The 19887-nt window shown below is 45.5% G+C and overlaps 36 non-coding genes across 36 annotated transcripts; all 36 read left to right on the top strand.

Annotated features, from left to right (window-relative positions):
- The first annotated feature begins 180 nt into the window (after window positions 1-180).
- Window positions 181-253, top strand: TRNAF-GAA (transfer RNA phenylalanine (anticodon GAA)). The gene has a single exon. It is a non-coding gene; the product is annotated as a tRNA-Phe (tRNA).
- A 573-nt stretch (window positions 254-826) lies between these two features.
- Window positions 827-899, top strand: TRNAF-GAA (transfer RNA phenylalanine (anticodon GAA)). The gene has a single exon. It is a non-coding gene; the product is annotated as a tRNA-Phe (tRNA).
- A 251-nt stretch (window positions 900-1150) lies between these two features.
- On the top strand, window positions 1151-1223 carry TRNAF-GAA (transfer RNA phenylalanine (anticodon GAA)). The gene has a single exon. It is a non-coding gene; the product is annotated as a tRNA-Phe (tRNA).
- Window positions 1224-1474: 251 nt separating this feature from the next.
- Window positions 1475-1547, top strand: TRNAV-GAC (transfer RNA phenylalanine (anticodon GAA)). The gene has a single exon. It is a non-coding gene; the product is annotated as a tRNA-Val (tRNA).
- A 251-nt stretch (window positions 1548-1798) lies between these two features.
- Window positions 1799-1871, top strand: TRNAF-GAA (transfer RNA phenylalanine (anticodon GAA)). The gene has a single exon. It is a non-coding gene; the product is annotated as a tRNA-Phe (tRNA).
- Window positions 1872-2120: 249 nt separating this feature from the next.
- TRNAF-GAA (transfer RNA phenylalanine (anticodon GAA)) lies at window positions 2121-2193 on the top strand. The gene has a single exon. It is a non-coding gene; the product is annotated as a tRNA-Phe (tRNA).
- A 575-nt stretch (window positions 2194-2768) lies between these two features.
- On the top strand, window positions 2769-2841 carry TRNAF-GAA (transfer RNA phenylalanine (anticodon GAA)). Its single transcript has one exon. It is a non-coding gene; the product is annotated as a tRNA-Phe (tRNA).
- Window positions 2842-3092: 251 nt separating this feature from the next.
- On the top strand, window positions 3093-3165 carry TRNAF-GAA (transfer RNA phenylalanine (anticodon GAA)). Its single transcript has one exon. It is a non-coding gene; the product is annotated as a tRNA-Phe (tRNA).
- A 251-nt stretch (window positions 3166-3416) lies between these two features.
- Window positions 3417-3489, top strand: TRNAF-GAA (transfer RNA phenylalanine (anticodon GAA)). The gene has a single exon. It is a non-coding gene; the product is annotated as a tRNA-Phe (tRNA).
- A 574-nt stretch (window positions 3490-4063) lies between these two features.
- TRNAF-GAA (transfer RNA phenylalanine (anticodon GAA)) lies at window positions 4064-4136 on the top strand. The gene has a single exon. It is a non-coding gene; the product is annotated as a tRNA-Phe (tRNA).
- A 573-nt stretch (window positions 4137-4709) lies between these two features.
- Window positions 4710-4782, top strand: TRNAF-GAA (transfer RNA phenylalanine (anticodon GAA)). Its single transcript has one exon. It is a non-coding gene; the product is annotated as a tRNA-Phe (tRNA).
- Window positions 4783-5033: 251 nt separating this feature from the next.
- TRNAF-GAA (transfer RNA phenylalanine (anticodon GAA)) lies at window positions 5034-5106 on the top strand. Its single transcript has one exon. It is a non-coding gene; the product is annotated as a tRNA-Phe (tRNA).
- A 494-nt stretch (window positions 5107-5600) lies between these two features.
- Window positions 5601-5673, top strand: TRNAF-GAA (transfer RNA phenylalanine (anticodon GAA)). Its single transcript has one exon. It is a non-coding gene; the product is annotated as a tRNA-Phe (tRNA).
- Window positions 5674-5923: 250 nt separating this feature from the next.
- On the top strand, window positions 5924-5996 carry TRNAF-GAA (transfer RNA phenylalanine (anticodon GAA)). Its single transcript has one exon. It is a non-coding gene; the product is annotated as a tRNA-Phe (tRNA).
- Window positions 5997-6247: 251 nt separating this feature from the next.
- On the top strand, window positions 6248-6320 carry TRNAF-GAA (transfer RNA phenylalanine (anticodon GAA)). Its single transcript has one exon. It is a non-coding gene; the product is annotated as a tRNA-Phe (tRNA).
- Window positions 6321-6571: 251 nt separating this feature from the next.
- On the top strand, window positions 6572-6644 carry TRNAV-GAC (transfer RNA valine (anticodon GAC)). The gene has a single exon. It is a non-coding gene; the product is annotated as a tRNA-Val (tRNA).
- A 251-nt stretch (window positions 6645-6895) lies between these two features.
- On the top strand, window positions 6896-6968 carry TRNAF-GAA (transfer RNA phenylalanine (anticodon GAA)). Its single transcript has one exon. It is a non-coding gene; the product is annotated as a tRNA-Phe (tRNA).
- A 251-nt stretch (window positions 6969-7219) lies between these two features.
- Window positions 7220-7292, top strand: TRNAF-GAA (transfer RNA phenylalanine (anticodon GAA)). The gene has a single exon. It is a non-coding gene; the product is annotated as a tRNA-Phe (tRNA).
- Window positions 7293-7867: 575 nt separating this feature from the next.
- TRNAF-GAA (transfer RNA phenylalanine (anticodon GAA)) lies at window positions 7868-7940 on the top strand. The gene has a single exon. It is a non-coding gene; the product is annotated as a tRNA-Phe (tRNA).
- Window positions 7941-8191: 251 nt separating this feature from the next.
- TRNAF-GAA (transfer RNA phenylalanine (anticodon GAA)) lies at window positions 8192-8264 on the top strand. The gene has a single exon. It is a non-coding gene; the product is annotated as a tRNA-Phe (tRNA).
- Window positions 8265-8514: 250 nt separating this feature from the next.
- On the top strand, window positions 8515-8587 carry TRNAF-GAA (transfer RNA phenylalanine (anticodon GAA)). Its single transcript has one exon. It is a non-coding gene; the product is annotated as a tRNA-Phe (tRNA).
- A 251-nt stretch (window positions 8588-8838) lies between these two features.
- TRNAF-GAA (transfer RNA phenylalanine (anticodon GAA)) lies at window positions 8839-8911 on the top strand. The gene has a single exon. It is a non-coding gene; the product is annotated as a tRNA-Phe (tRNA).
- A 575-nt stretch (window positions 8912-9486) lies between these two features.
- TRNAF-GAA (transfer RNA phenylalanine (anticodon GAA)) lies at window positions 9487-9559 on the top strand. Its single transcript has one exon. It is a non-coding gene; the product is annotated as a tRNA-Phe (tRNA).
- Window positions 9560-9810: 251 nt separating this feature from the next.
- TRNAF-GAA (transfer RNA phenylalanine (anticodon GAA)) lies at window positions 9811-9881 on the top strand. Its single transcript has one exon. It is a non-coding gene; the product is annotated as a tRNA-Phe (tRNA).
- A 251-nt stretch (window positions 9882-10132) lies between these two features.
- TRNAF-GAA (transfer RNA phenylalanine (anticodon GAA)) lies at window positions 10133-10204 on the top strand. The gene has a single exon. It is a non-coding gene; the product is annotated as a tRNA-Phe (tRNA).
- A 249-nt stretch (window positions 10205-10453) lies between these two features.
- On the top strand, window positions 10454-10526 carry TRNAF-GAA (transfer RNA phenylalanine (anticodon GAA)). Its single transcript has one exon. It is a non-coding gene; the product is annotated as a tRNA-Phe (tRNA).
- A 5102-nt stretch (window positions 10527-15628) lies between these two features.
- On the top strand, window positions 15629-15701 carry TRNAF-GAA (transfer RNA phenylalanine (anticodon GAA)). The gene has a single exon. It is a non-coding gene; the product is annotated as a tRNA-Phe (tRNA).
- A 248-nt stretch (window positions 15702-15949) lies between these two features.
- TRNAF-GAA (transfer RNA phenylalanine (anticodon GAA)) lies at window positions 15950-16022 on the top strand. The gene has a single exon. It is a non-coding gene; the product is annotated as a tRNA-Phe (tRNA).
- Window positions 16023-16271: 249 nt separating this feature from the next.
- TRNAF-GAA (transfer RNA phenylalanine (anticodon GAA)) lies at window positions 16272-16344 on the top strand. The gene has a single exon. It is a non-coding gene; the product is annotated as a tRNA-Phe (tRNA).
- A 575-nt stretch (window positions 16345-16919) lies between these two features.
- TRNAF-GAA (transfer RNA phenylalanine (anticodon GAA)) lies at window positions 16920-16992 on the top strand. Its single transcript has one exon. It is a non-coding gene; the product is annotated as a tRNA-Phe (tRNA).
- Window positions 16993-17243: 251 nt separating this feature from the next.
- On the top strand, window positions 17244-17316 carry TRNAF-GAA (transfer RNA phenylalanine (anticodon GAA)). The gene has a single exon. It is a non-coding gene; the product is annotated as a tRNA-Phe (tRNA).
- A 251-nt stretch (window positions 17317-17567) lies between these two features.
- Window positions 17568-17640, top strand: TRNAF-GAA (transfer RNA phenylalanine (anticodon GAA)). The gene has a single exon. It is a non-coding gene; the product is annotated as a tRNA-Phe (tRNA).
- A 574-nt stretch (window positions 17641-18214) lies between these two features.
- Window positions 18215-18287, top strand: TRNAF-GAA (transfer RNA phenylalanine (anticodon GAA)). Its single transcript has one exon. It is a non-coding gene; the product is annotated as a tRNA-Phe (tRNA).
- Window positions 18288-18860: 573 nt separating this feature from the next.
- Window positions 18861-18933, top strand: TRNAF-GAA (transfer RNA phenylalanine (anticodon GAA)). The gene has a single exon. It is a non-coding gene; the product is annotated as a tRNA-Phe (tRNA).
- Window positions 18934-19184: 251 nt separating this feature from the next.
- TRNAF-GAA (transfer RNA phenylalanine (anticodon GAA)) lies at window positions 19185-19257 on the top strand. Its single transcript has one exon. It is a non-coding gene; the product is annotated as a tRNA-Phe (tRNA).
- Window positions 19258-19751: 494 nt separating this feature from the next.
- On the top strand, window positions 19752-19824 carry TRNAF-GAA (transfer RNA phenylalanine (anticodon GAA)). Its single transcript has one exon. It is a non-coding gene; the product is annotated as a tRNA-Phe (tRNA).
- Window positions 19825-19887: the final 63 nt, after the last annotated feature.

Below are 19887 nucleotides of genomic sequence, written 5' to 3'. Positions count from 1 at the left end.
TACGCAGGTGAACACACATGCTTGATTAAGAAATGCTGATTCAGAATGCATCGCGGCAGTAGGCGTTGCGAAAGAACCGCAACAGCGTGAGAGACATGAAATAATGTGCAAGAGCTCTAATAAAGCGGCTTTACCGGAACGCAAGAACTGTTAAATCCCGCTTTCACTCTTCTCCCGTGTGCCGAAATAGCTCAGTTGGGAGAGCGTTGGGCTGAAGATCTAAAGGTCCCTGGTTCGATCCCGGGTTTCGGCATCCTATGCTCTTTTTTTGTTAAATATGTCGGTACACAGGAATTTTGCAATAATTCTAAGGAGTTAATCAATTACGCAGGTGAACACACATGCTTGATTAAGAAATGCTGATTCAGAATGCATCGCGGCAGTAGGCGTTGCGAAAGAACCGCAACAGCGTGAGAGACATGAAATAATGTGCAAGAGCTCTAATAAAGCGGCTTTACCGGAACGCAAGAACTGTTAAATCCCGCTTTCACTCTTCTCCCGTGTGCCGAAATAGCTCAGTTGGGAGAGCGTTGGGCTGAAGATCTAAAGGTCCCTGTTTTGGTCCCGGGTTTCGGCATCCTATGTTCTTTTTTTGTTAAATCTTACGGTACACACGAATTTTGCTATAAATGTAACGAGTGGAACGGTTACGCAGGTGAACACACATGGTTGATTAAGAAATGCTGATTCAGAATGCATCGCGGCAGTAGGCGTTGCGAAAGAACCGCAACAGCGTGAGACATGAAATAATGTGCAACAGCTCTAATAAAGCGGCTTTACCGAAACGCAAGAACTGTTAAATCCCGTTTTCACTCTTCTCCCGTGTGCCGAATTAGCTTAGTTGGGAGAGCGTTAGACTGAAGACCAAAAGGTCCCTGGTTCGATCCCGGGTTTCGGCATCCTATGTTCTTTTTTTGTTAAATCTGTTGGTACACAGGAATTTTGCTATAAATCTAACGAGTGAAACGGTTACGCAGGTGAACACACATGCTTGATTAAGAAATGCTGATTCAGAATGCATCGCGGCAGTAGGCGTTGCGAAAGAACCGCAACAGCGTGAGAGACATGAAATAATGTGCAACAGCTCTAATAAAGCGGCTTTACCGAAACGCAAGAAATGGTAAATCCCGCTTTCACTCTTCTCGCGTGTGCCGAAATAGCTCAGTTGGGAGAGTGTTAGACAGAAGATCTAAAGGTCCCTGGTTCGATCCCGGGTTTCGGCATCCTATGCTCTTTTTTTGTTATATCTGTCGGTACACAGGAATTTTGCAATAATTTCAAGGAGTTAAACGGTTACGCAGGTGAACACACATGCTTGATTAAGAAATGCTGATTCAGAATGCATCGTGGCAGTAGGCGTTGCGAAAGAACCGCAACAGCGTGAGAGACAGGAAATAATGTGCAACAGCTCTAATAAAGCGGCTTTACCGAAACGCAAGAGCTGTTAAATCCCGCTTTCACTCTTTTCCCGTGTGCCGAAATAGCTCAGTTGGGAGAGCGTTGGGCTGACGATCTAAAGGTCCCTGGTTCGATCCCGGGTTTCGGCGTCTTATGCGCCTTTTTTGTTAAATCTGTCGGTACACAGGATTTTTGCTATAAATCTAACGAGTGAAACGGTTACGCAGGGGAACACACATGCTTGAGTATGAAATGACGATTCAGAATGCATCGCGGCAGTAGGCGTTGCGAAAGAACCGCAACAGCGTGAGAGACTTGAAATAATGTGCAAGAGCTCTAATAAAGCGGCTTTACCGAAACGCAAGAACTGTTAAATCCCGCTTTCACTCTTCTCCCGTGTGCCGAAATAGCTCAGTTGGGAGAGCGTTAGACTGAAGATCAAGAGGTCCCTAGTTCGATCCCGGGTTTCGGCATCCTATGTCCTTTTTTTGTTAAATATGTCGGTACACAGGAATTTTGCAATAATTCTAAGGAGTTAATCAATTACGCAGGTGAACACACATGCTTGATTAAGAATCTGATTCAGAATGCATCGCGGCAGTAGGCGTTGCGAAAGAATCGCAACAGCGTGAGAGACATGAAATAATGTGCAAGAGCTCTAATAAAGCGGCTTTACCGGAACGCAAGAACTGTTAAATCCCGCTTTCACTCTTCTCCCGTGTGCCGAAATAGCTCAGTTGGGAGAGCGTTGGGCTGAAGATCTAAAGGTCCCTGGTTCGATCCCGGGTTTCGGCATCCTATGCTCTTTTTTTGTTAAATATGTCGGTACACAGGAATTTTGCAATAATTCTAAGGAGTTAATCAATTACGCAGGTGAACACACATGCTTGATTAAGAAATGCTGATTCAGAATGCATCGCGGCAGTAGGCGTTGCGAAAGAACCGCAACAGCGTGAGAGACATGAAATAATGTGCAAGAGCTCTAATAAAGTGGCTTTACCGGAACGCAAGAACTGTTAAATCCCGCTTTCACTCTTCTCCCGTGTGCCGAAATAGCTCAGTTGGGAGAGCGTTGGGCTGAAGATCTAAAGGTCCCTGTTTTGGTCCCGGGTTTCGGCGTCCTATGCGCTTTTTTTGTTAAATCTTTCGGTACACAAGAATTTTGCTATAAATCTAACGAGTGAAACGGTTACGCAGGTGAACACACATGCTTGATTAAGAAATGCTGATTCAGAATGCATCGCGGCCGTAGGCGTTGCGAAAGAACCGCAACAGCGTGAGAGACATGAAATAATGTGAAACAGCTCTAATAAAGCGGCTTTACCGTAACGAAAGAACTGTTAAATCCCGTTTTCATTCTTCTCCCGTGTGCCGAAATGGCTCAGTTGGGAGAGCGTTAGACTGAAGATCTAAAGGTCCCTGGTTCGATCCCAGGTTTCGGCATCCTATGCTCTTTTTTGTTAAATCTGTCGGTACACAGGAATTTTACAATAATTTTAAGGAAGAGAAACGGTTACGCAGTTGAACACACATGCTTGATTAAGAAATGATGATTTAGAATGCATCGCGGCAGTAGGCGTTGCGAAAGAACCGCAACAGCGTGAGAGACATAAAATAATGTGCAACAGCTCTAATAAAGCGGCTTTACCGACACGCAAGAACTGTTAAATCCCGCTTTCATTCTTCTCCCGTGTGCCGAAATAGCTCAGTTGGGAGAGCGTTAGACTGAAGGTCTAAAGGTCCCTGGTTCGATCCCGGGTTTCGGCATCCTATGCTCTTTTTGTGGTAAGTGTGTCGGTACACAGGAATTTTGCAATAATTCTAAGGATTTAAACAATTACGCAGGTGAACACACATGCTTGATTAAGAAATGCTGATTCAGAATTCATCGCAGCAGTAGGCGTTGCGAAAGAACTGCAACAGCGTGAGAGGTATGAAATAATGTGCAACAGTTCTAATAAAGCGGCTTTACCGAAACGCAAGAACTGTTAAATCCCGCTTTCACTCTTCTCCCGTGTGCCGAAATAGCTCAGCTGGGAGAGCGTTAGACTGAAGATCTAAAGGTCCCTGGTTGGATCCTGGGTTTCGGCGTCCTATGCGCTTTTTTGTTAAATCTGTCGGTACACAGGAATTTTGCAATAATTCTAAGGAGTTAAACAATTACGCAGGTGAACACACATGCTTGATTAAGAAATGCTGATTCAGAATGCATCGCGGCAGTAGGCGTTGCGAAAGAACCGCAACAGCGTGAGAGACATGAAATAATGTGCAACAGCTCTAATAAAGCGGCTTTACCGGAACGCAAGAACTGTTAAATCCCGCTTTCACTCTTCTCCCGTGTGCCGAAATAGCTCAGTTGGGAGAGCGTTGGGCTGAAGATCTAAAGGTCCCTGTTTTGGTCCCGGGTTTCGGCGTCCTATGCGCTTTTTTTGTTAAATATGTCGGTACACAGGAATTTTGCAATAATTCTAAGGAGTTAATCAATTACGCAGGTGAACACACATGCTTGATTAAGAAATGCTGATTCAGAATGCATCGCGGCAGTAGGCGTTGCGAAAGAACCGCAAAAGCGTGAGAGACATGAAATAATGTGCAAGAGCTCTAATAAAGCGGCTTTACCGGAACGCAAGAACTGTTAAATCCCGCTTTCACTCTTCTCCCGTGTGCCGAAATAGCTCAGTTGGGAGAGCGTTGGGCTGAAGATCTAAAGGTCCCTGGTTCGATCCCGGGTTTCGGCATCCTATGCTCTTTTTTTGTTAAATATGTCGGTACACAGGAATTTTGCAATAATTCTAAGGAGTTAATCAATTACGCAGGTGAACACACATGCTTGATTAAGAAATGCTGATTCAGAATGCATCGCGGCAGTAGGCGTTGCGAAAGAACCGCAACAGCGTGAGAGACATGAAATAATGTGCAAGAGCTCTAATAAAGTGGCTTTACCGGAACGCAAGAACTGTTAAATCCCGCTTTCACTCTTCTCCCGTGTGCCGAAATAGCTCAGTTGGGAGAGCGTTGGGCTGAAGATCTAAAGGTCCCTGTTTTGGTCCCGGGTTTCGGCGTCCTATGCGCTTTTTTTGTTAAATCTTTCGGTACACACGAATTTTGCTATAAATGTAACGAGTGGAACGGTTACGCAGGTGAACACACATGGTTGATTAAGAAATGCTGATTCCGAATGCATCGCGGCAGTAGGCGTTGCGAAAGAACCGCAACAGCGTGAGACATGAAATATCGTGCAACAGCTCTAATAAAGCGGCTTTACCGAAACGCAAGAACTGTTAAATCCCGTTTTCTCTCTTCTCCCGTGTGCCGAATTAGCTTAGTTGGGAGAGCGTTAGACTGAAGACCAAAAGGTCCCTGGTTCGATCCCGGGTTTCGGCATCCTATGTTCTTTTTTTGTTAAATCTGTTGGTACACAGGAATTTTGCTATAAATCTAACGAGTGAAACGGTTACGCAGGTGAACACACATGCTTGATTAAGAAATGCTGATTCAGAATGCATCGCGGCAGTAGGCGTTGCGAAAGAACCGCAACAGCGTGAGAGACATGAAATAATGTGCAACAGCTCTAATAAAGCGGCTTTACCGAAACGCAAGAAATGGTAAATCCCGCTTTCACTCTTCTCGCGTGTGCCGAAATAGCTCAGTTGGGAGAGTGTTAGACAGAAGATCTAAAGGTCCCTGGTTCGATCCCGGGTTTCGGCATCCTATGCTCTTTTTTTGTTATATCTGTCGGTACACAGGAATTTTGCAATAATTTCAAGGAGTTAAACGGTTACGCAGGTGAACACACATGCTTGATTAAGAAATGCTGATTCAGAATGCATCGCGGTAGCAGGCGTTGCGAAAAATCGCAACAGCGTGAGAGACATGAAATAATGTGCAACAGCTCTAATAAAGCAGCTTTACCGAAACGCAAGAACTGTTAAATCCCCCTTTCACTCTTCTCCCGTGTGCCGAAATAGCTCGTGCATTTCAAAGAGTATTTAAGAAATTTTGTGGATGAACAAAAGTTGGAGGAATTCCCCCCAGAATGGTTGCCGCGCGTCGAATTACTATCGACGATAAAAACATTTTAACAGATGCGTGGCCACATCTTTGAGCCACGGTTTTTACAATGTTTTGGATTGTGTTGTGTATCAGTTAATATGTGTATTGTTTACGTGAGCCGAAAACAGGCAATAAAGAAAAAAAAAAGTGCCGAAATAGCTCAGTTGGGAGAGCGTTAGACTGAAGATCTAAAGGTCCCTGGTTCGATCCCGGGTTTCGGCATCCTATGCTCTTTTTTTGTTATATCTGTCGGTACACAGGAATTTTGCAATAATTCTAAGGAGTTAAACAGTTACGCAGGTGAACATACATGCTTGATTAAGAAATGCTGATTCAGAATGCATCGCGGTAGCAGGCGTTGCGAAAAACCGCAACAGCGTGAGAGACATGAAATAATGTGCAACAGCTCTATCAAAGCAGCTTTACCGAAACGCAAAAACTGTTAAATCCCCCTTTCACTCTTCTCCCGTCTGCCGAAATAGCTCAGTTGGGAGAGCGTTAGACTGAAGATCTGAAGGTCCCTGGTTCGATCCCGGGTTTCGGCGTCCTATGCGCTTTTTTTGTTAAATCTTTCGGTACACAAGAATTTTGCTATAAATCTAACGAGTGAAACGGTTACGCAGGTGAACACACATGCTTGATTAAGAAATGCTGATTCAGAATGCATCGCGGCCGTAGGCGTTGCGAAAGAACCGCAACAGCGTGAGAGACATGAAATAATGTGCAACAGCTCTAATAAAGCGGCTTTACCGAAACGCAAGAAATGGTAAATCCCGCTTTCACTCTTCTCGCGTGTGCCGAAATAGCTCAGTTGGGAGAGTGTTAGACAGAAGATCTAAAGGTCCCTGGTTCGATCCCGGGTTTCGGCATCCTATGCTCTTTTTTTGTTATATCTGTCGGTACACAGGAATTTTGCAATAATTCTAAGGAGATAAACGGTTACGCAGGTGAACACACATGCTTGATTAAGAAATGCTGATTCAGAATGCATCGTGGCAGTAGGCGTTGCGAAAGAACCGCACCAGCGTGAGAGACAGGAAATAATGTGCAACAGCTCTAATAAAGCGGCTTTACCGAAACGCAAGAGCTGTTAAATCCCGCTTTCACTCTTTTCCCGTGTGCCGAAATAGCTCAGTTGGGAGAGCGTTGGGCTGACGATCTAAAGGTCCCTGGTTCGAACCCGGGTTTCGGCGTCCTATGCGCTTTTTTTGTTAAATATGTCAGTACACAGGAATTTTGCAATAATTCTAAGGAGTTAAACAATTACGCAGGTAAACACACATGCTTGATTAAGAAATGCTGATTCAGAATGCATCGCGGCAGTAGGCGTTGCGAAAGAACCGCAACCGCGTGAGAGACATGAAATAATGTGAAACAGCTCTAATAAAGCGGCTTTACCGTAACGAAAGAACTGTTAAATCCCGTTTTCATTCTTCTCCCGTGTGCCGAAATGGCTCAGTTGGGAGAGCGTTAGACTGAAGATCTAAAGGTCCCTGGTTCGATCCCAGGTTTCGGCATCCTATGCTCTTTTTTGTTAAATCTGTCGGTACACAGGAATTTTACAATAATTTTAAGGAAGAGAAACGGTTACGCAGTTGAACACACATGCTTGATTAAGAAATGATGATTTAGAATGCATCGCGGCAGTAGGCGTTGCGAAAGAACCGCAAAAGCGTGAGAGACATAAAATAATGTGCAACAGCTCTAATAAAGCGGCTTTACCGACACGCAAGAACTGTTAAATCCCGCTTTCATTCTTCTCCCGTGTGCCGAAATAGCTCAGTTGGGAGAGCGTTAGACTGAAGGTCTAAAGGTCCCTGGTTCGATCCCGGGTTTCGGCATCCTATGCTCTTTTTTTGGTAAGTGTGTCGGTACACAGGAATTTTGCAATAATTCTAAGGAGTTAATCAATTACGCAGGTGAACACACATGCTTGATTAAGAAATGCTGATTCAGAATGCATCGCGGCAGTAGGCGTTGCGAAAGAACCGCAACAGCGTGAGAGACATGAAATAATGTGCAAGAGCTCTAATAAAGTGGCTTTACCGGAACGCAAGAACTGTTAAATCCCGCTTTCACTCTTCTCCCGTGTGCCGAAATAGCTCAGTTGGGAGAGCGTTGGGCTGAAGATCTAAAGGTCCCTGTTTTGGTCCCGGGTTTCGGCGTCCTATGCGCTTTTTTTGTTAAATCTTTCGGTACACACGAATTTTGCTATAAATGTAACGAGTGGAACGGTTACGCAGGTGAACACACATGGTTGATTAAGAAATGCTGATTCAGAATGCATCGCGGCAGTAGGCGTTGCGAAAGAACCGCAAAAGCGTGAGAGACATAAAATAATGTGCAACAGCTCTAATATAGCGGCTTTACCGACACGCAAGAACTGTTAAATCCCGCTTTCATTCTTCTCCCGTGTGCCGAAATAGCTCAGTTGGGAGAGCGTTAGACTGAAGGTCTAAAGGTCCCTGGTTCGATCCCGGGTTTCGGCATCCTATGCTCTTTTTTTGGTAAGTGTGTCGGTACACAGGAATTTTGAAATAATTCTAAGGATTTAAACAATTACGCAGGTGAACACACATGCTTGATTAAGAAATGCTGATTCAGAATTCATCGCAGCAGTAGGCGTTGCGAAAGAACTGCAACAGCGTGAGAGATATGAAATAATGTGCAACAGTTCTAATAAAGCGGCTTTACCGAAACGCAAGAACTGTTAAATCCCGCTTTCACTCTTCTCCCGTGTGCCGAAATAGCTCAGCTGGGAGAGCGTTAGACTGAAGATCTAAAGGTCCCTGGTTGGATCCTGGGTTTCGGCGTCCTATGCGCTTTTTTGTTAAATCTGTCGGTACACAGGAATTTTGCAATAATTCTAAGGAGTTAAACAATTACGCAGGTGAACACACATGCTTGATTAAGAAATGCTGATTCAGAATGCATCGCGGCAGTAGGCGTTGCGAAAGAACCGCAACAGCGTGAGAGACATGAAATAATGTGCAACAGCTCTAATAAAGCGGCTTTACCGGAACGCAAGAACTGTTAAATCCCGCTTTCACTCTTCTCCCGTGTGCCGAAATAGCTCACATGGGAGAGCGTTGGGCTGAAGATCTGAAGGTCCCTGGTTCGATCCCGGGTTTCGGCGTCTTATGCGCCTTTTTTGTTAAATCTGTCGGTACACAGGATTTTTGCTATAATTCTAACGAGTGAAACGGTTACGCAGGGGAACACACATGCTTGAGTATGAAATGACGATTCAGAATGCATCGCGGCAGTAGGCGTTGCGAAAGAACCGCAACAGCGTGAAAGACTTGAAATAATGTGCAAGAGCTCTAATAAAGCGGCTTTACCGAAACGCAAGAACTGTTAAATCCCGCTTTCACTCTTCTCCCGTGTGCCGAAATAGCTCAGTTGGGAGAGCGTTAGACTGAAGATCTAAAGGTCCCTGTTTTGGTCCCGGGTTTCGGCGTCCTATGCGCTTTTTTTGTTAAATCTTTCGGTACACACGAATTTTGCTATAAATGTAACGAGTGGAACGGTTACCCAGGTGAACACACATGCTTGATTAAGAAATGCTGATTCAGAATGCATCGCGGCAGTAGGCGTTGCGAAAGAACCGCAACAGCGTGAGAGACATGAAATAATGTGCAACAGCTCTAATAAAGCGGCTTTACCGAAACGCAAGAACTGTTAAATCCCGTTTTCTCTCTTCTCCCGTGTGCCGAATTAGCTTAGTTGGGAGAGCGTTAGACTGAAGACCAAAAGGTCTCTGGTTCGATCCCGGGTTTCGGCATCCTATGTTCTTTTTTTGTTAAATCTGTTGGTACACAGGAATTTTGCTATAAATCTAACGAGTGAAACGGTTACGCAGGTGAACACACATGCTTGATTAAGAAATGCTGATTCAGAATGCATCGCGGCAGTAAGCGTTGCGAAAGAACCGCAACCGCGTGAGTGACATGAAATAATGTGAAACAGCTCTAATAAAGCGGCTTTACCGTAACGAAAGAACTGTTAAATCCCGTTTTCACTCTTCTCCCGTGTGTCGAAATGGCTCAGTTGGGAGAGCGTTAGACTGAAGATCTAAAGGTCCCTGGTTCGATCCCGGGTTTCGGCATCCTATGCTCTTTTTTTGGTAAGTGTGTCGGTACACAGGAATTTTGCAATAATTCTAAGGTGTTAAACAATTACGCAGGTAAACACACATGCTTGATTAAGAAATGCTGATTCAGAATGCATCGCGGCAGTAGGCGTTGCGAAAGAACCGCAACCGCGTGAGAGACATGAAATAATGTGAAACAGCTCTAATAAAGCGGCTTTACCGTAACGAAAGAACTGTTAAATCCCGTTTTCACTCTTCTCCCGTGTGCCGAAATAGCTGTTGGGAGAGCGTTAGACTGAAGATCTAAAGGTCCCTGGTTCGATCCCAGGTTTCGGCGTCCTATGCGCTTTTTTTGTTAAATCTGTCGGTACACAGGAATTTTGCAATAATTCTAAGGAGTTAAACAATTACGCAGGTGAACACACATGCTTGATTAAGAAATGTTGATTCAGACTGCATCGTGGTAGTAGGCGTTGCGAAAGAACCGCAACAGCGTGAGAGACATGAAATTATGTGCAATATCTCTAATAAAGCGGCTTTACCGAAACGCAAGAACTGTTAAATCCCGCTTTCACTCTTCTCCCGTGTGCCGAAATAGCTCAGTTGGGAGAGCGTTAGACTGAAGATCTAAAGGTTCTGGTTCGATCCCCGGTTTCGGCGTCCTATGGCTTTTTTGTTAAATCTGTCGGTACATAGGAATTTCGCAATAATTCTAAGGAGTTAAACAATTACGCAGGTGAACACACATGCTTGATTAAGAAATGCTGATTCATAATGCATCGCGGCAGTAGGTGTTGCGAAAGAACCGCAACCGCGTGAGAGACATGAAATAATTTGCAACAGCTCTAATAAAGCGGCTTTACCGAAACGCAGGAACTGTTAAATCCCGTTTTCACTCTTCTCCCGTGTGCCGAAACAGCTCAGTTGGGAGAGCGTTAGACTGAAGATCTAAAGGTCCCTGGTTCGATCCCGGGTTTCTGCGTCCTATGCTCTTCTTTTGTTAAATGTGTCGGTACACAGGAATTTTGCAATAATTCTAAGGAGTGAACAATTACGCAGGTGAACACACATGCTTGATTAAGAAATGCTAATTCAGAATGCATCGCGGCAGTAGGCGTTGTGAAAGAACTGCAACAGCGTGAGAGATATGAAATAATGTGCAACAGCTCTATTAAAGCGGCTTCACCGAAACGCAAGATATGTTAAGTGCCGCTTTCACTCTTCTCCCGTGTGCTGAAATAACTTTGGATTCCACTGCCGGCTTTCGAGCTATACGGTGGCGGAATGTTCGGCTCCGACGGAGCGGTATCAGCGGCCCGACCTGGCCGCGGTAACAGGGTTTTTGCGCCTAGCGCCGACGATTATCAGGTGATTCTGCCCAATCTGCCTTCCGGACGCATCGCTGCGAATACCGTTTTCATGCATGGTGATCCGAGAGCCCGGCCTTACCGCGTCGAAGATTACCGGGACACTTTGGCCAAGCTTGGTGCGCTCGACGACGTTTTGGCGTTGGGGGCGTATCAAATGAACCACGTATGGGCTGTGACCCTGACGAGTGCTGAAGCTGCTCGGAAGTTGCTCTCCGCCATCGATGTGAAGGTAAAGGATCGCCCATGTTTGCTCATTGACCCAAATAACCGCGAGGTTCGCTTGAAGCTTCACTGGTTGCTGCATGGCGTGACCGACGAAGACGTGCGTGTTGCCTTGACTCCCTATGGGAAAGTGTTCGAAGTGAAACGGGAGAAGTGGCGAGCACCGGGCATCACAGAAAAGGGCTCAACGACGCAGTCTGTGGGACTAAAGCTGCACTCCGACGTCAAGGTGGATGACATTCCGCACCAGCTCAAGATTGCCGGAGAGCTGACTCTCGTTGTCGTTCCGGGCCGTGCACCGTTGTGCCTACGGTGCAAGAGTACCGGTCACATACGTCGCGACTGCCGAGAACCCCGCTGCAGTCGTTGTCGCCGCTTCGGCCACGAAGACGACGACTGCGCGAAGACATATGCCAGTGTGACCGGACCAGCGCAGGAAAGTGACGCACTGGAGCACCTCATGGATGAGGCAGACTCGAAAGAAACAGCAGGAGTTAACCCAAACTCTGCTGTGGAAGATGGGTCGTCATGCCATGAAGAAGAGGGCGTGGGTGAAGCTGCAGGTAAGCCCGATGCCGGGCTTCCATACGAAGGCGTAGGAGAAAGCAGTGAAAAGGTGGATGCAAGCAGCACCGGCGACACGTGTCTTGGCTCAGCAGAGGAGACCCCCTCCGAGGCTGAACCGATGACTGGGATTGAAAGCGACAGTGGCACTGTGACGGGAAAGCGTCCCCGTGACGAAGGGAAAAAAGACAAGGGCACCACTGCTGTCTCGCCGGACGAACCACCCGCCAAAACGACTCCCGCTCGGCGGCCTATCATCCGGCCACGGCCAAACATTTCGTCGGAGCGCAAGACGGCGGAAACGCTGCCTTCGCCAACTTAAGGACTGTACTGGGACAAGACGTTCAGGAAGGAATTGCAGTTGTAAGGTAAGCGCCATGCCCCTGGGTTTTTCGTAGCCTTACAATGGTGCAAATGGAAAATTCAATCCGTGTGGCCACTTTAAATGTGCGTGGCCTGGCCTCACGGAGAAAACAATGTCAGCTTTATCGGCTAGTAAGTGACCTCGACCTTGACATACTGGCAGTCCAAGTGACTAAAGTCCATGGCGACGATGAAACTGGGGGCATGTTGCGCCAATTCTTGCCGCGGTATTCTGTTATAGTTAGCCATGCCATAGGGACTTCTTCTGGTTGCGTTTTGTTTGTCAGACAGAGTCTGGGTGCTAAAGTAGAAGCCTCAACGTCATGTCCGTCTGGTCGGCTCATTGTTTGCGATCTTTTGTTTTCGGGATTGGAATGGCGCGTAATATGCTTGTACGCACCGACTGTCACTGACGAAAGACGCATATTTTTCGAACAACTAAAGCAGTATACCAAATGTAATAGGCTCCTAATCATTATTGGCGATTTCAACTGCGTTCTTTCAGCCAAAGACAAAACTAGCGAACGACATTACAGGGATGCAAGTACGGCTGTCTTAAGCGATATAGTAAGAGAACATGGTTTGGAGGATGTGGCTGAATGTCTCGGTGGTGGCCGGACTATGCAGTACTCACTTTCAGGCAGCCAGCCATGCCCGACTAGATAGGGCGTACGTGAGTGTAGAATTGGTACCGCTTTGCAAGGCATACCGTGTTAACGCCGTTTCATTTAGTGACCACTGCTTGGTTAGCTTTGTAGTAGCTAGCACGAACGAAACGAAAAGGGCCTTCGAGTGGCAACTATGGAAATTGAATTCGAATCTGCTGAGTGATGAAAAATTTATGGAGGAAGTAATGACGGAAGTCGAAAAAATGAAAGTTCGCAGTAAAAAGACGTTTAGAGAAAAATGGGAGAACTTCAAGCAGGTCGTTAAATTGAAGGCTTTGGAACGCTCGAGCGCTATAAGCAGAGAAAAAGGAGCAGAAGAAAAGCTAATGCGCAGAAGCCTGGAAAAATTGCTCCTCGAAGAATGTAGAATGCCCGGCATGTTTCTTGAAGATATTCGCGCGTTGAAAAGTAAAATTGAGCGGTTCGATGTCGAAAGATACCGCGGTGCTATGGTTCGGGCAAGAGCCGAGCGACTGATAACGGCAGAAGCACCGTCAAAAAGGGCGTTGGGCTCAGAAAAGTGGCATGCGCGTCGTTATCAGATAACAGAAATTGAACACGAGGGTGAAGTCAGCGATGTCGCAGATGTTATCGAGCGTGCTTTCTTTGAGCACTTCAATGGTTTATTCGCCGCCATCTCAGTTGATGTCGATCGTTTTAAAAAAGATTTTTTACCGCTGATGCCAAAGCTTGACAATAATACAAAAGAAATACTGGAGGAACCCATTTCGGAAGAGGAAGTTAACAGTGCTATTGAAAGTATGCATCCCGGGAAATCGCCTGGCCCTGATGGTCTGACTTCCGCCTTTTATAAGTGTTTCAAGTTTGAAATAACACCAGTCTTAGCTGACGTTTATAATGAGGCATTCGAGCTGAAAACATTACCCCCGTCCTTTTCATCATCTCACACTGTTCTTATACCAAAATCAGAAGACCCCGTTGCACTGCGCAAAGTAAATTCTTACCGCCCAATCTGCCTCACTAATGGAGATTACAAGATATTCATGAAAATCCTAACTAAAAGGTTGCAAACAGTCATTACGGAGCTCGTGGGGCCGCATAAGACGTGCGGCATTAAAGGTCGAACTATCCTCACGAATATACACGCAGCCCGGAGCATCCTCGAATGTTGCGACGCTATTGGTGCGCGAGTCGCAATGCTGCAAATCGACCTCGAGAAGGCTTTTGACAGGGTGCCTCATGAAATTCTGCTGTGCATCCTAGATTATGTGAATTTAGGGAAAATAATCAGAGGTGGTTGTCATGGCGTACCGAGACTGCTCAACGCGGCTAATCGTTAACAAGGTGGTGGGGAAGCGCATCCCAGTCAAGCGTTCGGTCCGTCAGGGTTGTCCTCTCTCACCACTATTGTTTTGTTTGTACATAGAGTCCTTTTGTTTGAGTGTCATAGAGAATGACTGTGTCCGTGGGTTTAAGCTGCACGAGGTTGAAGTCCGGCTGTTGGCTTATGCGGACGATATTGCCATTTTTTGCGCGGACTCTGACAGCATAGCAGATGCTGTCAAATGCGTTACTAACTTCTGTGCTGCAAGTGGCAGCGCTGTAAACTGGGGAAAATGCCTTGGATTTTGGCACGGTGACTGGGCAGAAACCCCAGGCAGTTTTGCCAGCATAAGGTTTGTTACGACACCGGTGAAATACTTGGGTGCCCCCCTCGAATGCTACAAAGACAGCGACTCGTACTGGAGGAGCCAAGTGGATAACCTGCGGGAAAGAGTGAACAAGTGGAATGGCTGGAATTGGTCTATGTTTTCTAAAGCCACAATTTGCAACATATTCTTAGTGAGTAAAATTTGGTATATCTTACAAGTCTTACATTGTTCAAGGGTAAACATTCAAAAATTTCACCGTGTGTTCGCTGTCTTTGTGTGGGAATCGTCTTGGGAAAGATCGAGTCGGACCAATTTATTTCTTCGAGTGCGAAATGGAGGACTCGGCTTGTCGCATTTGTTTTTAAGACAGGTAGTTAATCGATTTTGTTTCTTTAGAGACGTCGACAACCCATTCCTTCGCACTGTCTGTCAACTTCGCCTGGGCCAACACTTGCCTAACATGGTTGTATCAACCTGCAGCATACCTGGTGGTGTTTATGGCTTTCTCCGCGAAGTTGTACTTTCTTGTAGGTTTCTGTCAGTGCGGTTTTCACTTGAATACTTGAGTCAAGTCCGACGAAGAAAGTTGTACAAGGACGTATGTGATGTGTTTTTACCAGTGCCTTTGTATCGGTCCCTTTAAAATGTATGCCATGGCCACACTGTACTAAAGTGCGTCAAGGCGATGAAAATATCGCCAGGTGCTAAGAATTTCTTTTTTAAATTACATACCGGTACGCTGACCGTCAAAACCTGAATGGCTGCAAAGGGGTTCTACGTTCCTTGGGGCACGCATTGCATAATATGCAGAAAGGAGGAGACAATTGAGCATGTATTCATTGACTGCTGGGATGCTATCTTTCTTTGGGACGTGCTCCAGCGCACGATCAAAAAAGATTTCCCCATTGATGCACATGGCATCCGCTATTTGCAAATACAAAGTGACGATGGTACCCCATATGATATGATAATGCTTATGGCTCTTCATAGCATTTGGAAATCCAGGATGGCAGCCATGCACTTTGATGTAGATGCACGAGCACCCACCCAGTACTTCAAAGAGTATATAAGAAATTTTGTGGATGAACAAAAGTTGCAGGAATTCCCCCCAGAATGGTTGCCGCGCGTCGAATTCCTATCGACGATAAAAACATTTTAACAGATGCGTGGCCACATCGTTTGAGCCACGGTTTTTACATTGTTTTGGATTGTGTTGTGTAATTATCAGTTAATATGTGTATTGTTAACGTGAGCCGAAAACAGGCAATAAAGAAAAACAAAAGTGCCGAAATAGCTCAGTTGGGAAAGCGTTAGACTGAAGATCTAAAGGTCCCTGGTTCGATCCCGGGTTTCGGCGTCCTATGCGCTTTTTTGTTAAATTATGGTACACAGGAATTTTGCAATATTTCTAAGGAGTTAAACAATTACGCAGGGGAACACACATGCTTGAGTATGAAATGACGATTCAGAATGCATCGCGGCAGTAGGCGTTGCGAAAGAACCGCAACAGCGTGAGAGACTTGAAATAATGTGCAAGAGCTCTAATAAAGCGGCTTTACCGAAACGCAAGAACTGTTAAATCCCGCTTTCACTCTTCTCCCGTGTGCCGAAATAGCTCAGTTGGGAGAGCGTTAGACTGAAGATCAAGAGGTCCCTAGTTCGATCCCGGGTTTCGGCATCCTATGTCCTTTTTTTGTTAAATATGTCGGTACACAGGAATTTTGCAATAATTCTAAGGAGTTAATCAATTACGCAGGTGAACACACATGCTTGATTAAGAATCTGATTCAGAATGCATCGCGGCAGTAGGCGTTGCGAAAGAATCGCAACAGCGTGAGAGACATGAAATAATGTGCAAGAGCTCTAATAAAGCGGCTTTACCGGAACGCAAGAACTGTTAAATCCCGCTTTCACTCTTCTCCCGTGTGCCGAAATAGCTCAGTTGGGAGAGCGTTGGGCTGAAGATCTAAAGGTCCCTGGTTCGATCCCGGGTTTCGGCATCCTATGCTCTTTTTTTGTTAAATATGTCGGTACACAGGAATTTTGCAATAATTCTAAGGAGTTAATCAATTACGCAGGTGAACACACATGCTTGATTAAGAAATGCTGATTCAGAATGCATCGCGGCAGTAGGCGTTGCGAAAGAACCGCAACAGCGTGAGAGACATGAAATAATGTGCAAGAGCTCTAATAAAGTGGCTTTACCGGAACGCAAGAACTGTTAAATCCCGCTTTCACTCTTCTCCCGTGTGCCGAAATAGCTCAGTTGGGAGAGCGTTGGGCTGAAGATCTAAAGGTCCCTGTTTTGGTCCCGGGTTTCGGCGTCCTATGCGCTTTTTTTGTTAAATCTTTCGGTACACAAGAATTTTGCTATAAATCTAACGAGTGAAACGGTTACGCAGGTGAACACACATGCTTGATTAAGAAATGCTGATTCAGAATGCATCGCGGCCGTAGGCGTTGCGAAAGAACCGCAACAGCGTGAGAGACATGAAATAATGTGAAACAGCTCTAATAAAGCGGCTTTACCGTAACGAAAGAACTGTTAAATCCCGTTTTCATTCTTCTCCCGTGTGCCGAAATGGCTCAGTTGGGAGAGCGTTAGACTGAAGATCTAAAGGTCCCTGGTTCGATCCCAGGTTTCGGCATCCTATGCTCTTTTTTGTTAAATCTGTCGGTACACAGGAATTTTACAATAATTTTAAGGAAGAGAAACGGTTACGCAGTTGAACACACATGCTTGATTAAGAAATGATGATTTAGAATGCATCGCGGCAGTAGGCGTTGCGAAAGAACCGCAACAGCGTGAGAGACATAAAATAATGTGCAACAGCTCTAATAAAGCGGCTTTACCGACACGCAAGAACTGTTAAATCCCGCTTTCATTCTTCTCCCGTGTGCCGAAATAGCTCAGTTGGGAGAGCGTTAGACTGAAGGTCTAAAGGTCCCTGGTTCGATCCCGGGTTTCGGCATCCTATGCTCTTTTTGTGGTAAGTGTGTCGGTACACAGGAATTTTGCAATAATTCTAAGGATTTAAACAATTACGCAGGTGAACACACATGCTTGATTAAGAAATGCTGATTCAGAATTCATCGCAGCAGTAGGCGTTGCGAAAGAACTGCAACAGCGTGAGAGATATGAAATAATGTGCAACAGTTCTAATAAAGCGGCTTTACCGAAACGCAAGAACTGTTAAATCCCGCTTTCACTCTTCTCCCGTGTGCCGAAATAGCTCAGCTGGGAGAGCGTTAGACTGAAGATCTAAAGGTCCCTGGTTGGATCCTGGGTTTCGGCGTCCTATGCGCTTTTTTGTTAAATCTGTCGGTACACAGGAATTTTGCAATAATTCTAAGGAGTTAAACAATTACGCAGGTGAACACACATGCTTGATTAAGAAATGCTGATTCAGAATGCATCGCGGCAGTAGGCGTTGCGAAAGAACCGCAACAGCGTGAGAGACATGAAATAATGTGCAACAGCTCTAATAAAGCGGCTTTACCGGAACGCAAGAACTGTTAAATCCCGCTTTCACTCTTCTCCCGTGTGCCGAAATAGCTCAGTTGGGAGAGCGTTGGGCTGAAGATCTAAAGGTCCCTGTTTTGGTCCCGGGTTTCGGCGTCCTATGCGCTTTTTTTGTTAAATATGTCGGTACACAGGAATTTTGCAATAATTCTAAGGAGTTAATCAATTACGCAGGTGAACACACATGCTTGATTAAGAAATGCTGATTCAGAATGCATCGCGGCAGTAGGCGTTGCGAAAGAACCGCAAAAGCGTGAGAGACATGAAATAATGTGCAAGAGCTCTAATAAAGCGGCTTTACCGGAACGCAAGAACTGTTAAATCCCGCTTTCACTCTTCTCCCGTGTGCCGAAATAGCTCAGTTGGGAGAGCGTTGGGCTGAAGATCTAAAGGTCCCTGGTTCGATCCCGGGTTTCGGCATCCTATGCTCTTTTTTTGTTAAATATGTCGGTACACAGGAATTTTGCAATAATTCTAAGGAGTTAATCAATTACGCAGGTGAACACACATGCTTGATTAAGAAATGCTGATTCAGAATGCATCGCGGCAGTAGGCGTTGCGAAAGAACCGCAACAGCGTGAGAGACATGAAATAATGTGCAAGAGCTCTAATAAAGTGGCTTTACCGGAACGCAAGAACTGTTAAATCCCGCTTTCACTCTTCTCCCGTGTGCCGAAATAGCTCAGTTGGGAGAGCGTTGGGCTGAAGATCTAAAGGTCCCTGTTTTGGTCCCGGGTTTCGGCGTCCTATGCGCTTTTTTTGTTAAATCTTTCGGTACACACGAATTTTGCTATAAATGTAACGAGTGGAACGGTTACGCAGGTGAACACACATGGTTGATTAAGAAATGCTGATTCCGAATGCATCGCGGCAGTAGGCGTTGCGAAAGAACCGCAACAGCGTGAGACATGAAATAATGTGCAACAGCTCTAATAAAGCGGCTTTACCGAAACGCAAGAACTGTTAAATCCCGTTTTCTCTCTTCTCCCGTGTGCCGAATTAGCTTAGTTGGGAGAGCGTTAGACTGAAGACCAAAAGGTCCCTGGTTCGATCCCGGGTTTCGGCATCCTATGTTCTTTTTTTGTTAAATCTGTTGGTACACAGGAATTTTGCTATAAATCTAACGAGTGAAACGGTTACGCAGGTGAACACACATGCTTGATTAAGAAATGCTGATTCAGAATGCATCGCGGCAGTAGGCGTTGCGAAAGAACCGCAACAGCGTGAGAGACATGAAATAATGTGCAACAGCTCTAATAAAGCGGCTTTACCGAAACGCAAGAAATGGTAAATCCCGCTTTCACTCTTCTCGCGTGTGCCGAAATAGCTCAGTTGGGAGAGTGTTAGACAGAAGATCTAAAGGTCCCTGGTTCGATCCCGGGTTTCGGCATCCTATGCTCTTTTTTTGTTATATCTGTCGGTACACAGGAATTTTGCAATAATTTCAAGGAGTTAAACGGTTACGCAGGTGAACACACATGCTTGATTAAGAAATGCTGATTCAGAATGCATCGCGGTAGCAGGCGTTGCGAAAAATCGCAACAGCGTGAGAGACATGAAATAATGTGCAACAGCTCTAATAAAGCAGCTTTACCGAAACGCAAGAACTGTTAAATCCCCCTTTCACTCTTCTCCCGTGTGCCGAAATAGCTCGTGCATTTCAAAGAGTATTTAAGAAATTTTGTGGATGAACAAAAGTTGGAGGAATTCCCCCCAGAATGGTTGCCGCGCGTCGAATTACTATCGACGATAAAAACATTTTAACAGATGCGTGGCCACATCTTTGAGCCACGGTTTTTACAATGTTTTGGATTGTGTTGTGTATCAGTTAATATGTGTATTGTTTACGTGAGCCGAAAACAGGCAATAAAGAAAAAAAAAAGTGCCGAAATAGCTCAGTTGGGAGAGCGTTAGACTGAAGATCTAAAGGTCCCTGGTTCGATCCCGGGTTTCGGCATCCTATGCTCTTTTTTTGTTATATCTGTCGGTACACAGGAATTTTGCAATAATTCTAAGGAGT

This window comes from Rhipicephalus microplus, chromosome X (assembly GCF_043290135.1).
Source record: "Rhipicephalus microplus isolate Deutch F79 chromosome X, USDA_Rmic, whole genome shotgun sequence".
In the NCBI taxonomy this organism is placed as follows: domain Eukaryota; kingdom Metazoa; phylum Arthropoda; class Arachnida; order Ixodida; family Ixodidae; genus Rhipicephalus; species Rhipicephalus microplus.
This window is presented reverse-complemented; position numbering and strand designations above follow the sequence as displayed.